The sequence below is a fragment of the Coptis chinensis genome, chromosome 1 (assembly GCF_015680905.1).
Source record: "Coptis chinensis isolate HL-2020 chromosome 1, ASM1568090v1, whole genome shotgun sequence".
In the NCBI taxonomy this organism is placed as follows: domain Eukaryota; kingdom Viridiplantae; phylum Streptophyta; class Magnoliopsida; order Ranunculales; family Ranunculaceae; genus Coptis; species Coptis chinensis.
Genome location: NC_141456.1, coordinates 79,703,165 through 79,721,093, shown reverse-complemented (window position 1 = coordinate 79,721,093; position 17,929 = coordinate 79,703,165). Strand labels below are relative to the sequence as shown.

Genomic DNA, 17,929 nt, shown 5'->3' with positions numbered 1-17,929 from the left:
CCATGGGACTTCACTTTTATAGGACCACATAAGTCTGTGTGCACTAGTTCAAGGACATTGTCCTTTATGTGAGACGGGAATCTTTAGAAAGACACCCTGTGTTGCTTTCCTACCAAACAGTGAGTACATGTATTTAAATGTGTACCTTTGATGTCTGGCAAGGCCTTTTGCTTAGCAAGAACTTCCATCCCTTTTATGCCCGTGTGACACAGTCTCTTGTGCCACAGTTCGGAGGAAGCTTCTTCTTCTGCCGCAATGACTTCTGCTTTACACAAACTAGCCTGTGTTTTGTAAAGAAAGCAAGTTTTCTTCCTTCTGGCTGCTACAATGGAACCTCTGCTCAGTTTCCATACTCCGTTACCAAACGAGTTTACAAAGCCATCGTCTTCTAACTTCCTAGCCAAAATTAGGCTTAGCCGAATGTCAGGGACATGTCTTACATCCTTGAGTGTCAAGGTGTAGCCGACATTGGTTTTTATATGAACATCACCAATGCATATAATCTTCGAGACACCACTGTTACCCATCTTCACTTCACCATATTCACCACCACTGTAAGTAGTGAAGAATTCCCTATGCGGTGTGATGTGATAGGATGCTCCTGTATCTATCACCCACTCTGTATCCTGACATGAGGTACTAAGACAGCACACACCACATTCTGACACAATTTCTACTAGGTCGTCGACTAGTGTGGTAGTATCTCTGCCTGTGTTTTCGTTCCTCTGCACCATGTCTTCATGTACACAGTTATTCTTCTCATCCCTCTTCAATGTTCTGCACTCATATCTGAAGTGGCCCTTGGTGGCACAATAGTAACATTGCCTATCTGCCTTAGGAGTTCTAGCTTCATCCTTAGATTTACTTCTGTCATCACCTCTAGAATGAGATGGTTTTCTGTATCTACCTCTCCCCCATTTCTCTGTGACAAGGATCTCTGAGCGAGAGGAGTTGCCTTTTGAACTCCTTCTAGTCTCCTCATTCAACAAAGACGTGGTAGCCATCTCCATGGTAACAATTCCATCCTTGGCTGCTCCGTGTAGACAAACTGCTAATGTCTCCCAACTTTCAGGTAAAGAGCCTAATAGAAACAAAGCCTCAACTTTGACTCCCAAATTAATCTTCATCAAATGCATCTGATTGATGATATTCTGTACTTCGTTAAGATGCTTAGACAGTGAAGAACCTTCTTGGTACTTCGTGTCGGCAAACTTCTTAACTACCAGCACTTTGTTTCCACCCGACTTCCTCTCATAAAGGTCTTCGAGTTTCTTCCACAAGCCAAAAGCTGTTGTCTCTTAGGATACATGGTGAAAGACACTGTCGTCAATCCACTGTCGAATGTATCCAATTGCTTTTTTGTCAAGCTTGTTCCACTCAGTCGCAGCAATCGCTTCCGGTTTTTCTCCTCCATTCTCAATGGGTTGTGTCAAGTCCTTGCAATAAAGCAAGTCTTCCATCTTTGCTTTCCAAATAGTGTAGTTATTCCTATTCAGACTCGTCATGCGAGTGTTCATGGAATGATCCATTTCTACAAGTTATTTAAACTCAAATCTTCTCTTAAGAATTTTGTCAAACACCTTTCGACCAAGATTTGGATAATCCCTAGGCTAATCTAACCAAGGCTCTGATACCACTTGTTGGGGTTTATATTAATACCAATCGATTTTCCACTACACAGATAACTTGTATTTGAACACAATTCAACTCCAATCAACAATTTAAATATTCCCTACAACCAAATTAACATGCTTAACTCGCTAACACTACAACAGAACAGCACTTTTGTGACGGCTAGGAGGCGTCACAATTATTTTTTGTGACGCCTACAAGGCGTTGAAATTTAGGCGTCTCTATTGGTGTCAGAATTATTTGTGACGCCAAGGTGCCGTCACAATTGACATAATTCATGGACTTTATGCGCCCGTCACTAAATATGAATTACTAACGCCTGTACGCCGTCACTAAATGTGTATTACTAACGCCTCTACGCCGTCACTAAATTTGCATTTGTCGTCACTTGGTGCCAAAACAAATTAACGCTCAAGATCACAAGAATTAATTATAAATTTGTCTTTTTTTTTTTAAAATGCTTTATCGACGTCTGTCGTCGGCCACAAATTATTATTTATTTAAAAAATAATATTATGCGGCCTTTGTCAAAGGCCACAAGTTATTATTTATTTATAAAAAAATATTTTCTTTTGATTTCCATCCTAATATTTATATTTTTTTCCCCCTTAAATCGGCTGCATAAATACAACCACATAAACCCCAAACACATAATATAATTACGACTACAAGCAAGTATATACAAGGAAAATCTTAGTAATAACCATCACCAAAATTTGACTAAGTATATATATCACTAAATGAATAACATGTAAATTAAAAGATATAGATGTATGGATATAGCATAATCTACCAACATACTATTTCAATATAATCTCTATAGAACAACTCAAGATCACATCCTAAGAAGCAAGAGCATGGGGTCCTTGACGATTCTCCTGGCAGTCTCGGCTCTAAAAAAACAAACACACCGACGGACCGGGCGACTCTGGATCTTCGGTGATGTGCATTTTTCCTTCATAAAACAACTAGACCTTAGTCAATACAAGCTAAGGAACCACTAAAACAAGCTATTGACTAGTCAATATACACAATTTTCACTAACCGTGCGGTCGTAACATAATATGCTCGCCACATGCATGATTTCACAAAAAAATAAAGTTTACTAGCATTTAGATGTTAAGAGTAGAACCTTTTCAGCACTCCTAAACCTCGGCTTCAAACCACGAGAATCAAGCTTCAAGTCATCAACTACATCACAAAGTTTATCCCTCGGATCGCCCCAATAAATCTTAAACACCACAAGAACCGCTCCATTCAAGTACAAAATCAAACAGAGAAAAAGATCATTTAAAATGGTATGAAACAGTTCTCGGGGCTAAATGGTTAAGGAATTATCGAGCTCTGAAATACCAACCAAGGCTGCAGATGGTTTAGGAAGTTAATAAATATTCAACCAAAAGAAAATATATTGTACATGCAGCAAATTAGCAAGTGAATTTCACGAGTTCTTATTGCAAAAGAGGTTTTGAGTTCCTTGACAGGGTAAAATTTCCATACACATGACAAAGTTACAAGACATTCTATATGAAAAAACCGGCAACGCATTACACTTCTTCTATTCAGGACATAAAAATGATGCTTTGTGTTGCAAAACTATTAACATATGCTAACAACTTCAAGATGTGCAAATACATTCCCTCGCAAGATCCCGACATTATAACCAGGATTTACGTAGTCTCGTGTGTTTAAGAGTTAGGGATGGTTTGGGATTTGTTTAGACTAGTTATAAAATTCTAATTTGAAACCTGAGTAAAACCAATTAGCAATAAAATACAATAAGAAACTTAAACACACTGGATGAGCTTTATCGGCATTATCGAGCGCCATGTTCTTCCAAAACCTCACAGAGCTTGCCTACTATAATGTTTGAGCCTTTTAGTGCATCACAAAATACCCGCACAATAAAGCATAAGTAAACTTGTTACTCCATGTAATGTCAATCATCTGGATAATGGAGCATATAGCCCTTGACTAAAAGGCAGTTCATCGACCGAATGAACCAAACAATGCAAGCATAGACACAAATGCATTGTAATTATTTTTGGTGAAATAGATATAATATTTAAATTCAGAACTAGAGAAGCTAACCATATTTGTCTCAGTGAAGCGGCATCCACTTTGAGTCCTTTGATTTCATTCAGTCCATCCAGATAAAACCAAGTACGATTGATTCGATTCACTTCATCCATCCAGTTTAAAACTGATGGAAATCACAATCGATAACATCTGCTACTAGATACTAAGTAGCTTTTAGCAATATACATTGCTAATGAATAATGAGACCAGCCAAGGGAATAACGGCGTGATGTCAGAGGTAGCATCAATATATAAGAAAACATAGACAACCTGCTATAATTTTTGCTTTCCTGTGATCCCCCTCGAGCTTGCAAACACTCTCTTGCAATGCAACAAAAGCTGCGGAAGATAAGATCCCCACTTGCCTCATTCCACCATCTAATGTTTTCCTCAGTCTTCTAGCCTGAAATTGAAACAAATAAGTTGCTATCAACTCTCTGAAAAGAATTTAGCAGCAAAAAAAAAGACCAATGCAAACCAGGCAGAGCTTACACGATTTGGCAAGGCGCCAGCCCAACTGGTAAGTAGAGTTGTCAATTTCACTACCTCGAAATCAGCATTACAACACGGTGATTTTTATCCTGCACATCCACCTACATATATGTACTCTAGTCTGACTCTGACTTAACTACACAAAGTATCAGCATTAGACATTTGTATCCTTTATACAGACATATAATCAATTTAGTATTTGAAAATATAAAACCTTCATGAATCCAACCCACATACACATACACATTGTTACTTTTCAGCTTTTTGTCTTTTCGTTTTTGGTCCAAAACATTGAGGAACTATATTATCATAGCCACATACACATTGTTACTTACCACTGATGCATTAAATATGCGTGCTCCATCTATGTGAAGCTTCAGGCCATGTTTTTTCGCTACCTCTCCAACTTGATCGGTATACTCAATAGAGACGATTTGAAGACGATTTCAACAACACTAGTGTCACTTTCTGCCCTTTGTCTGCCAAGAAAATAATTAGGATTCATCAAAGCGGAATCAGCAGTAATAGGCCTTCTCAACGGCTGATTAGGCATACTCATATCAATAATAACAACACTATTCTGCGGTGATGTTTCTCGTACACATATATACTTATCCGATTCCATCGTTACATGTGTAATTCCAATACTAGGCAACTACAAATCACATAAAAACATAATCAGCTCAACATTCAATAATTCAGATCCAACAGGAATCGGGGTTGTAGTAAGTGGGGAGTTTGACTTGCCTTTAGGCCCGCCCACTATCAACTCTTATCCTCTTACGGGAAAGAATCCGTTGTGGACATAGTAAACCCGCTACTAGGGCCCCGCTTAGCCCATTACTGACTTTAGGCAGTCATCGAGGGTTGACGAATTCCTTATCAAGCTAAAAGCAAACGGAAGGTACACCTTACTCATGAACAAAAATATGCAACCTACAGGTAGAATATTTCTAGTGGACCTTATGCCAAAACCTCAGAAGATTATTAGTAAATGGTTTCATGGGTGACTAGGTCTAGTCGTCTATCCAATCTAACTAACTGTCGCTTGTGGTAAAACCCGACAACTCATGATAAACTATCAAGAAATTATAATATACTCGAGATCAAAAGCTAGTTCTTGAAATAATACAACGGAAAATATTTCCTTCACCTGAGACAGACTCTAGCTGAGCATCAATGAGATTCAGAGTTTCTTCAACCAGGCATGTTAAATCATCGGTAACTTTGCGGTGTCCTTATTGTGTTCTATAGAAACAGACTTTTAACATCCCCTGGCGCCGACCTTGGCAACAAACAAAATAAAAATCTCTTAATCCTTTTCAGTTGAAATAAATAAATAATGGAATCATCCGCCAGATTTTCACCTAAAGGCTGAGTACGGTGGTGGTACTTCAACCTCCGCTTAGGCGATTCCAACCACGCCTAACTTTCTGTCTAAGTCCATCACCGCAAAGGAGTAATAAGCATTAATAACCCAAGTAACAATGAGAAGCGTTTAACAAGATGGAATGAAACCCACCAATCTCTCGCAAAACTGTGCGAGCTCAGCTTTGAACTTGGGCACATGCGCATTGCTTGAACACAGAACAAAGCAGGCCAACAGAGTTGCTCTAGACCGTGGGTTGGACACTTTAGCTTCCCAGACAAGAATATGAAACTTTCATGTGATATGCTAAAGAAGAATAAGCGGAAAGTATGAATATGAAAAATCCAGCCACGGAATTCAGCAAAAATCATTATTTTGGTCTCAAAGAAAGAAGACTAAATCAGTTCAAGTAGTGAAACAAATCACAAATCACAAGACACATAGTTATTGTTTTATGCACGAGAAAATCATCCACGTTTCATCACTAGAAATCTTCCCTCTAACCATTGACAAGTGTCAACTTTCTATTTGTCCCACAAGCCCACATAGAATATGTTCCCCATGATAAAATTCACAACTCCGCACACACACACACACACCTACCCCTTTCTCTTTCTCTTTCTCTCTCTCCTTCTCTCCCCAGCTGAAATAAAATAATAACATTGAGCATAGTGAAAGACATGCAAATAATCGAAATAGAAGTTATATATAAGAAACCAATTCAAGTTAAGACAACCCGAGATGCAGAGGCTCTTTACCGAACATTACTTTGAATCACTCATTTGTATACCATCTACGCCATGAGAGAGACATTGGCCCCATGCATTGGATGAATCAAGGAATGTGCAAAGATTACCAATCAAAATAAACACTTTCGACAATGAAACGAGAACAATCATACATGACGCCATCTTGGGTGACCCATACTAATAACCAAGTGCTTTAATCCATTGGGAGACATATACCACTACCAATCTAAATAAACACTAAATAATGAGCGAGAACAATCATACATGACGCTCTTGGGTAACTATACTAATAATCAAGTGCTTTAATTCATTGGAAAATATATACCAATCACTATCCTAAATTAAACATAAAGTCCCCGAGGTAAACATTGTAATCGATCTGCATTATATGACATATTAAGCAAATGAAATACATGGTTTTGCATTCTTTATAACTTACGTGTGTCTCCAAGAGTGACTCACGAAACTTACTTGATGGTTTTGCATGACAAGGCGGTCAAGACTCAATTTTTAAGCAACTCGAGGGAACCCGCACATCCCCAAAGATGTATCATTTATTAAAATTACTGAACGCGGTTGCCATCACAATATGGTTAGAATAGCCAAATTATTTCCACGTGCTGATACAAACATACTTGGCAGTTAAATTAGAAATTCATAGCTAACCGATACAGGATCGACTAGCAACCAGGTCTACTTCTTCGAGGATTAATTGGACCAATTAAGAGTTTTCTTCGAATGATTTTCATGTCCAGACCGACTAACTACACCAAAGAGAAACCATCGAAGCTCTAGATTTTGAACATTGGGAGGAAAAAAAATGTTACCTTGGTAGCTTCTTTCACTTTGAATAAATTATATAACCACCGATACCATCAGAAGTCACCAACCAATAATACAGCTCATACTGAATGTCACTTAAATGCTAAAAGATATCATCTACCACTACTTAAATATCGGTTTACATTAATGCTACAATCAATGACAAGCAAATAACTTCTCAATTAATTCAATCAGAAAAAAGTATTTAAGAGGGAATTTGGCGAGAGAGAATACTTACAGATTCCAAATGAGAGTAAGGAACTTGACGAAGTTAACATCTCCAAGACAAGGTCAAAGCAGCCAAGACTCCATATATCATTGCAAGCCCATAGCCATGACTCTTCCTGTTGACAACCTACATTTCACAAAATGTATTATGACTTAACAAAACATTACATACATTATTCATGAATTCAAAAGGCAGATCATCCATGCATTGATTGGTATTGAACAATTAAACCCGACTTCCCCAATCAGATTGAAAGCATCGACAATTCCCCACCTAATGCAGAGTGTAAAATGGCATAAAAAATGCTCACCTCGGTGCCATCCGAATGGAGTCCCTTTGCTAGACTTCACATCATTGAATTTGGTTTGCGAAGGTGGTGAACAAAAAGCAATATAAGGTGACAAAGAACTACAATTGCTTAACAAGTTACAGGAAGCTAAGAAAGAAAGAAACCTTTGCCAATCCAAAATCTGCAAGTTTCATCGATCCACCGGCATCCACCAATATAGTAGCACATTTAATATCCCCGAGATGACATAAAAAAGAAAAAGTGTGTTAGATAGAACTTAGAAGTAGAAGGGAATGTATGTGACCGAAATATTCGGGACAAAAAAAATTAGTCAAATCTAAAAGAGAACTCCAAAGCTAAATAACCAAAACACTAAGGCAAGCTTAGAAATCACTTGAGAAACTGAAACCATCGCGATCCTAACCATCTTTGAATGTTTAAAATGTTTAAAATATCGAAGTGGAAATTTCCGCCGATATATATAATATTTTCCTTCACTGAGACGGACTCTAGCCGAAAGCATCAATGAGATTCAGAGTTTCTCAGATTTCTCACCTAAAAGCTGGAGCGGTGGTGGTACTTCAACCTCCTGCGCTTAGGCGATTCCGACCACCCTACTTTTCTGTCTAAGTCCATCACCGCAAAGGAGTAATAAGCATTAATAACCCAAGTAACAATGAGAAGCGTTAAACAAGATGGAATGAAACCCACCAATCTCTCAAAAAACCATGCGAGCTTAGCTTCGAACTTGGGCACATGCGATCGTGTCTAGGGACTTCGAAACTAAGAAGAAAACCAAAATGAGTCAATCCATAAAACCCATTTCGCAATAAGAAGGAATATTGTGAATTTTACCTCTCTTTTGAGCATGGGATCATGAATTTTAGGGCAAGGTCCCGACACACCAGATGAAATTAATTAAACACAATTATAATTCAAGAAAAAGTAATAAAATGAGTGTAACTGACCTAGATCGGGTTCTCGTGTTGATTTAACAATCAATCAATCCATGGTAGTAATACACAAGAGTCACCTTTTCTCTCCTCCTTTATCCGGGCTTGAGACCGCAATGCAAATTTTTATGAGTTGCATTGGCCGGAGGAGTTAAAAAGGGTTAGTAAACTTCTCTAAAACCTGCAAAAGTAACCACAATACATATGAACAATCAATGGCAAGGAGCATACACACATATATTAACAAAAGAGTCCATTCACTACTAAACATATCCATGAACAAAAGGTCCATATAAGGCCTTTAAACTAACAATAGATAAACTGCTCGTCCCTCGTGACTTGAGTTCCAAATTAAAACGTAAAACAAAACAAACGAAATTAATCTTCATATTGTAGCTGCCTCCATTTCCAAAACCCAAATCAAGAAGCCTCCAAAGCAGCCTATATCTCGTAGATACAAAATATCATCCCGGGGACCATCATACAGGGAGCATCACCAACCAAGACATTGGTAATATAGACAACCTTTTCATCTCCCATAATATCTCTAAAATGACATTTTTGGCCGTCGGTCTTAACATACCCATTAGCCACGTGTTCACCTTTCCTCCCCAATATCTTCACATTCGGTAAGAAGTCCTAGAAGGAGGGTTCAAAGATCCATTTCGATTAATCAAATTTGGAACTTGCCGAGTACGAGGGACAGGGATGAAGTAGAATCAACTTCGGTTGTAGGTGTAGATGGTTGGCCATTTGCCGATCCATTAAGTTTCACATGTTCAAGAATACCCTATACACAAATTGAACAACAACAATTACATAAATAAAAAGAAGTTACAATTATGGGAAAACAAGAAATAGCACACAAGTCATAACTTACCGCCATCATAGTCTCCATTCGTTTTTAGCTAGCCAAGAGGTTTCCCATGTAGACTTCACCTCACCTAATTCATCCTCGAGCCGATTTACTTGTGCTCTCTGTTCAACTAGCTCCTCCGCGATAGCAAGCAAACGTTTGCAATTGTTTGTTGGACATGCAAGAGCTCAATCCACGAGTACGACTCCCTTTATCCTTCCCAAAAACTTGAGCCAATGGATCACATGTGATGTCGTAAACCACTTCACCCCCATGTTCACTTGCTTCTTCACCAGCCATCGTTTCTTCAACACTTGTAACTCGATCCTGAAATTTTTGGGGCATATACTTGAGTATGGACTGCAAGACTTAATTAAGATAAATTTTTTTACAAACTCACATAGTATTCTTGGGCACGCTCCAAAACAGTCCCATCTCGATGTTTATGACCATATTTCCAACTATCCGTACGTCTATGCTTCTTCTCTGGATTCGCTTCATCCTACATAAACAAGTATACATAGAAAGTTATTAAGTAGTAACATAGCAAATGAAAGGAAGAGATACAGTAGTGATAATGATACATACAAGTTCCTCCAATATTCTTCCATAAGGTTTCCTGCCACAAGTATGGCCAATTAAGTTCATACTTCTATTCTCAAAGATTCTTAGCACATATCCTTTACTTTTGTCCGTTCTCATGGATTGCAAATGCTTCCCAATGAATTGGATCAAACCCCGTTGGACATGATGAAATAGCTTCTTGCTCAGATTCACAATTCTTCAATATTTTACCTCGCAAAGCATATTTCCAATATCGAAACTTAGGAGCAAACCATTTCTCTATATTTTTCCGAGCCCCCATTGTTGGGTTCACATTGAGTTGGAACTCCTCCTACAAATCACATATATACATTTATATATATGCTATGACTAATATGGTGATGGAAACAAAAATAATAATAAAATAAAATAAAATAAATAGTTACCATTAACTTTAACCAAACTTCATCTTTGAAAGAACCATCTACTTTATCCCAACTTGCATAAGAAATTGGGACAATAGCTCGTATCCAATAGCCGACTCTACTGCTCCATTTGGCACTATAAACTCCTGTGATCCTACCGTCGGCATGCGCTATGATTGGCAGCTTACCATTACTAGATCGCAAAGTATTGTCTCCCGCTGATTCAGATGGTTGGGACACATTAGGTTGATGTGAACCTGAAGGAGACGACTGAGGCATTGTACGGTGTTGTGAACCTGAAGGAGACGACTGGGGCATTGTACGGTGTTGTGGGTGTTGTGAACCTGAAGGAGACGACCGGGACGCGCCACGACGTTGTGAACTTGAAGCCATTATATTAAAAACAACCTAATAATTGAAGAAAATAAAGTAAGTTCATCAAAAACTAATATAGCACAAACTTGTTACATAATAAGAGATATTGGCACAACATATAATTAATCAACCAAAACGAAAAAAATAATAATAGAAAAATAGAGGTCGTGAAGTGTACATTACCAACAACAAAAAATAAAGTGCATATTACAACTACTATCATTTGCGAACTTTCTCCATCAGGGGTAGCAAATTAGGCTGGTCATCAAAAATAGACTGGACTTCAGTTGGCGCTTCTAGATCATCTACGTTACTACTCAATCGAGGAGGAGGATGTATGACCACCCACCAATCAAGATTTTTCAAATCATTTGAATAGAACACTTGACTAGCCTCGGAAGCAAGAATGACTGGCTCATCATGTTGATGATGGACACTCTTGAGCCTATTAAAGTTGACCATCACCAAATTAGAATCGGGACAAAGTTTACAACCATTAGTTTTGTCCTCAACCCTCACCCAATCGCAATAAAAGACCACTTCATGGAAAGTTGTGTAGTCCAACTCCAAAATTTGCTTGATAACCCCATACCACATGGTTTTCGAAGTCGACCGGATTTTTTGTCTTTCCTACTTGCCATAAATGACGAATAGCCTTCATACAAACACCACTCGTTTTGAGTGACAACAAGTATCATCATGAGACTTGGTAGAAAAGACAAATCCATTAATGCGATACTTTATATGATTTAGCCTTGTGCATTGGCCCTTTAACAAACCGCCACAAGTCATTTCTTATGTATCTTTAGCCTTCAACAACTACACAACAAAGAAAAAGAAAATTAACAAAATACAAACAAAACTAAAAGGCTCACCCTAGCTACTAGAAATGTAACGTAAAAAATACCTTATTGTATAACCAAACAATGAATTCAATGCTCAATCTCCACTTCCGACTTTGCTATTCCTCTTCCTCTACCACGAAGTAGTGGGTCGCAAGTTACGATACTCACTGCAATTCATTCATGGAAGTCCATATATACATGATTATTCATAAATTACCAAAACTAGTCAAATTCAAAGCCGAATGAACAACCTACTTGTAGAATTCATCAAGTCTTTCAACTTGTAATCGAAAAATAAGCCATCTCCGTGATTTGTATCCATTGGCCGTTTCTAGCATCACAACTTTGAAGTCGAAAGCAAAGGCCCTTCATCAATGATGATCTCACCATTTTCGTCAAGGTAGCTTTACGAAGTCAATTTTTATTTCCTCCACGTGGCATGTACTCCATGGCATATCGGACGGATTCAGAAACTATATAGGACTCTACAATTGACCCTTCAACATATCGTTTATTGCTAGGTATATTTTTACACTCTTTCATCGCCCTGTTAGTATTGAGAAATGCAATAAGTATAAGTGTGTTGTTAATGCCTATCTTTATAAAAGAAATTGAACTAAAATATATGACATTGTTGACTTACTGCTCAAAAGGATACATCCACCTAGGCCACACAGGTCCACAAATCAACGCTTCATCGGCTAGATGCACCATAAGATGGATACTAATATCAAAAAAAGATGGTGGAAGATGCTTCTCCAGAACACACAATGCTTCTACAATCATGATTTTGGCACCTTCCATATCCTTACGACATAAAACCTTCGAACACAAGATTCTAAAGAATAAGCTGATCTGTTGAAAGGCTCTTCGCGAAGTCAGCGGTTTTTGAAAAGCATGTTGAAACAACAGGCAAAGACATATTGCATTATAACATGATGGTCATGAGACTTCATCATGAGCAAAGAAGGTGGGTTGGAACCGACAATGTTGCTCAGGTTAGATGAAAAGCCCGAAGGAAGTTTCAAGTCTTTCAAAATTTGGAAAAAATGTTTTTTCTCATCTGCATCTAAGACATAAGAGGCCTTTGGTTTTTCGCCTACCGGTATTTAAGTCCTCTTGCATCCACAAACCATCTGCGGATGCCCTTCATCTTCAAATCCTCTCTAGCAGCCATCGTGATCCTTTGTTTTTTCAGGTCTAGGATCGATACAATATATGCTCGAAACATTCTTTCTCATCGTGCATCACATCAACACAATGTCGAACTTTATGATTTGGCCAATATAATAGCTTAAACAAAATGGATCTCCTATAAAAGCCTTTGTAACTTCAACACTATCATCGCCGCCGCCATCGTCATCATCATCACTATCATCATCATCTCTATCAACAACATTTACACTCCCATCAACTCTTGACCGTTTGGAACCTTTTTGGATCTTACCACGGTACATATTTAACGCGGTTCAACAATTTATCAACATCTGTTCCTTTAAGACGGATGGAGGAAGGTTAAGCTCTTGCTCCCCTATCAAGTGTGCTTACTATACCTAAAGATAGAAAGTGTTAGAACTGCTTATTATACCTAACTTGATTATCTAAAAAAAACAATATTTGAAGTGTTTACTATACCTAAATGGGTGATCACGGATCAAGAAACAAACGGTAGTTTGTGTACACAATCTTCTTACTACAAGGTAAACGCCCGAGGGAGTGTTATCACCACAAATAGGACATGCTTTATAACCATGTGTCACACAACCTGATAAGTTTCCTAGAGCCGGAAAATCGCGGTATCCCCACATCAACATAGCTCTCGAGAGTAAAGTGTTCCCTCTTGTGCATGTCTAACGCGGGGACTCCTTCTCTCCGAGCTGATCCAACTCATCAAATAGTGGTTCAAGGAAAACATCAATGTTTGTAGTCGGGCGCCGGTCCGTATTAACAAAGACATCATCCGAAAGTCGGATTTCATGCACAATGAAGGTGGGAGATTGTATGGCACTAATATGACAGGCCAACAACTGTAGCCGATTGATTGAATGCCACGAGGATTGAAGCCATCATTGTAACCGCAAGCCAAACATTACGCCCCTCGATGATTTAATTCGCCATTTCTCTTTAAATTTTGTCCATTGGATTTGAATCAACAGGATGTCGATATAATCCCATGAAGGTGTTGCTCGAGCATGCCATGTCATTTCCGTGCTAATGATGGTATCGTGATACAATCGTTGGAGTCGTGGACCTAAAGGAAAATGTCTCAATACTTTTTAGGCACTTTGGATTCCTTCCCTTTTTACCCTCCACTTTATATCTAGATGATTCGCGAATGAGGACATATCGTCGTCAAATCTTTCTTTGTCCCATAATACAAGATACAATTATTCTCACATGCATCGATGCGCTTTGCTTTCATCCCTAGGTGTCATTAAACATTTTCTTCATTCATCGGCCACTTTTCGTAAAGTATTTTCTTTTGGCAACCAAGTTCTTAGCATAGACAAGAGTGCACTCACACACTATTTCCGGACCAACCATACTGTTTCTTCAAGTCATGAAGCTCTACAACTGCAGATAGAGTTGTCACGGGACCCTCACATGAAGGGTATAATTTTTCTTCGGCTTTACTTTTGTATTCAAAGATACTTTTTACCCAAATCTGGTTCGGGAACAAACGGTTGTTCAAAATCAGAAATTTGATCAAGAGTCCCTCCATACACATCACCCCTTACACCTTCATGTACGCCATAACAAGCATCAACAAGATTCTCTAACCCAAGCCCTCTATCTTCAATGTTTTCATCTTCAACTATGTCTACCACGGTGATACTTCGATTGTTTTTCACCATGTAAGGACCATATAGTATAACGTTAGATCAAAACCATTTTGAATTATATGCCTTCGGACTTCGTCAAACACCAATCTTTTCCCATTCGACACATGTTACACAAGGACAAGGACATGTTGTCAACCCTTCATATTTTTTTGTGCCAAATCAATAAAACTAGCTACCCCTTCCCTATAGACGGTGCTCACTCGGTTTGGTTCATGAATCCACTCTTTTCGAATCGGCCGTGACATTCTACCATTATGTAGATACAAAGATAAGAAAGAAAAAGAAAGATAACTCTCGAAAGTTAGTTAGTTAATTTGAAGCAATCATAGATGACTTAACACTATTACTACCAAGCTCAATTACTTGTCGGGTCTTGAAAGATTTTCAATAGAAAGACTTGACAATTTTTGATCGAGCAACTATTCTACCAACATAAATCACTATTCTACTAATAGAAATCGGGGAGACAATGACTTCAAAGTTCAAAGCACATTCATAATCAAACTATGTCAAACGTCAAAGCATTCACAAAGTAAAATAACACTATAATTCCAAGAAGAAAATTTAAGACTGCCAGTAAAACATTTAGATCAGAACTTAGACCAACCTAAGTTAGGAAGCCAGAATGTTTGAATTCAAGCTACCATGACTGAAAATGGATACAAAAATGTTGGAACACTAAAGCTTGGGATTCATTATACTTGAACATTTTTAGAACAAACACATATTTTAGTGTTTCAAACATAGGGTACTCAAGATTATAGGACCAGCACCACCAGTCCACCACTATGCGTCACACAAAAAAAAAAACAATTAACAAAAGCCAAACAAAACCCCAATGTCCTAAATAGATATAAATATTAAACAATTCAGGCACAAATTATGAATTATGAATGGCAGAGAGAGAGTGGGGTTCTCAATTCTCGCTTCTAAATCGATGACTTAATTGGGTGGAGGGTTTCACTCTTTCAGAGAGTTGAGATCGAGAAGAAACCCGATGTCTTTCGAGTTTGACGCCTGTGCAGAACACGTGCGCTGATTTCAATTTTTTATTAGCTAAAATATTTATACCTTTCACGCCTATATGCCATCACTAATTTTTTCTAGAATTTTCTTAAAAAAATTAAATAACCTTTTGATTTATTGTGACGCTAAAAACCGACCGAATACTGACGCCTAATTGCCATCACAAATTTTCTGACGCCATTTTGGAATCACAAAACCTCAAAAGCCTCTGTCACAAAAATGCAGTTATGGTGTAGTGAAAATATACAGAAAACTTATCTCCTTGAGAATGCTTTCAAGCACAATAATCATAGACATGGTATGATCCCTCAAGCAACACCTTTGTTCATGATGGCTCAAAACTCCAAATTTATGAGTATGAGCTAATGAATATCATCGACTATGGATCATGTGCAAGAAGACACCCTCAAGTATATTAAAATGAGAAAGTTCAGGTTACAGGAACAAATTCTTATGATGCACCAAGAAAACTTCCGTGAACACAATCTCAAGTACAATCTACAAAGGCATAAGATTAGACACAACTTTGAAGCACAATTTACAATTTCATTATAAAGGTAGACCACAATTCAGTACTACCAACAACACATAGATTAGACACGTGCATAACTCTCGACATGCTCGTGATTAGCCCCCATAAACTAATTTCAGGTTCTTGGGTATCAAATATAAAAGCGTGATTAGAACATATGAAAAATACAGAACGAGGAAACAGAGAAAAAAAATCCGCACTCGAGAACTCACTCAGATAGCTTTACTAATTAACTGTTAAGGCAATCTGCGTCATCAGTAATAAAGCAACGTAAACTTAAACACCTACAACTAGGGGTAACATAAATAATGAATAAGGTGCCTCTAGACTGATCATTTAAAAAAAAAATTTGTTGCTAATCTAATGCCCTAAGAATTACCTTTTGTTGTTGTTGTTGTTTCCCCTTAGCTCACTCACTTGTCTCTTCTAGTGGAAGATCCTCCAATTGTGTGCTGGAATCCAACTATAGTAGAACTACTGTTTTGATGCATAAACAAGAATTCCATTATTAGATCATGTCAAACCTTGCTGGAAGGGAAATCGTGTAAAATAGCGGCATGTTAACTCATTCACCAAGAAAATTATAAACCCTAGAAAACGAAATCAAGAATTGCAAACCCAAAAACCCAAATCGCGAAAAAAAAAAACTAATCTTTATAGAAACTGACCTTAAAAGATCGGAAAGATGGTACCTTTGTCATAAGATGAAGATTTTGAGATGAACAAACTACCTCTTCTAGTTCATTTTCATCAAAACTTGGAGAAGATGAACGGAAAACGGAGTGGAATTCGAATTCATTGAGAAAAGTGGAGAAGAAGATTGAGAAAAGTGGGATGGGGTTTCTTCTTGATGGTTGAGAAGAAATCGCAAAGATTGGATTTTGACGCCTCTTCCTTCGCACGCGCCAAACCGTGATCGTATCTCTTTATTACGTTGATGCCTCCTTGCCGTCACTAAGTTTTCAACAAATTTCATAAATAAAGTAAAACGAATTTTTAGATTTATTGTGGCCAAACAACAATACTGACGGCACTTTGACGTCACAAATTTTCTGACGCCTATTTGGTGTCACAAATTGGGAAAAGCCCCTGTCACAAAAAAGCTATTATGGTGTAGTGTAAACAACTATTAACAACAGATAATAATGTTAAGCAGTAAAAGCAAACCACAACACAAAGATATACCGTGGTTCGGCCAATGGTGTCTACTTCCACAAGAGCTTGTCTTTTATAAAGTGGGAAGGAAGATTACAATCACTCCTTGTAGTCTCTCACCTTACTAGATCACTCCTCTCTCTTTACAGGGTTGTATCTCTATAAAGGTTATCTCTTAATCTTGATAGCTTTCAATATGAGGGCGGGTCGCGCCTTGGGCAAGCCTATTCTGAGCGTGGGTTGCGCCTCTGGCTTATGCACGCAAGCATAACACATTTTCTCCTCATGTGAGGGATGACGCCAACACTAACAACCCTATTGGAATGGTCATAGCACCCCCATTGGATTTTGATCTAAGGTGAAGTTTTTAGCTGTGACTAATGTGACCATCTCGATACTTGTGCATCTGTTTTTCTTTAGGGTTATATTGACATACCCCCCCCCCCCCACCAGTAGTTGCAATTAGGATTACCCCCCCCCCCATAATAATTGAAATTAGGATTTCCCCCCCAACTTGACAGTCAATAGGAGTCAACCAACAGTTTCTGTCAGTTGATTGGTCAAGGATCATGAATTGTCCTAAATACCCTTTTTCTGTGGAAATTACGAAATTAGCCATTGACACTGTTTAAAGCCCACGACTCAAAGCCCAAAATCGATATTAGACACTGTTTAAATCTGGTTTATCTGATTAGCGCCTAAACAAACCAATTAC

The 17,929-nt window shown here is 38.2% G+C and overlaps 3 long non-coding RNA genes across 4 annotated transcripts; all 3 read right to left on the bottom strand.

Moving 5' to 3' along the window:
• Window positions 1–3,771: 3,771 nt before the first annotated feature.
• On the bottom strand, window positions 3,772–5,085 carry LOC147525351 (uncharacterized). Of its 2 annotated transcripts, none has more exons than XR_015198010.1 (3): window positions 4,805–5,085; window positions 4,204–4,682; window positions 3,772–4,114 (listed from the first exon to the last, which is right to left on the bottom strand). It is a non-coding gene; the product is annotated as an uncharacterized LOC147525351 (long non-coding RNA). The 2 variants fall into 2 exon arrangements; XR_015198008.1 differs by having other exon boundaries at window positions 4,204–4,339; window positions 4,539–5,069.
• A 4,688-nt stretch (window positions 5,086–9,773) lies between these two features.
• LOC147525350 (uncharacterized) lies at window positions 9,774–10,131 on the bottom strand. Its single transcript, XR_015198007.1, has 3 exons — window positions 10,059–10,131; window positions 9,871–9,972; window positions 9,774–9,797 (listed from the first exon to the last, which is right to left on the bottom strand). It is a non-coding gene; the product is annotated as an uncharacterized LOC147525350 (long non-coding RNA).
• A 51-nt stretch (window positions 10,132–10,182) lies between these two features.
• LOC147525349 (uncharacterized) lies at window positions 10,183–11,383 on the bottom strand. Its single transcript, XR_015198003.1, has 3 exons — window positions 10,997–11,383; window positions 10,460–10,846; window positions 10,183–10,365 (listed from the first exon to the last, which is right to left on the bottom strand). It is a non-coding gene; the product is annotated as an uncharacterized LOC147525349 (long non-coding RNA).
• Window positions 11,384–17,929: the final 6,546 nt, after the last annotated feature.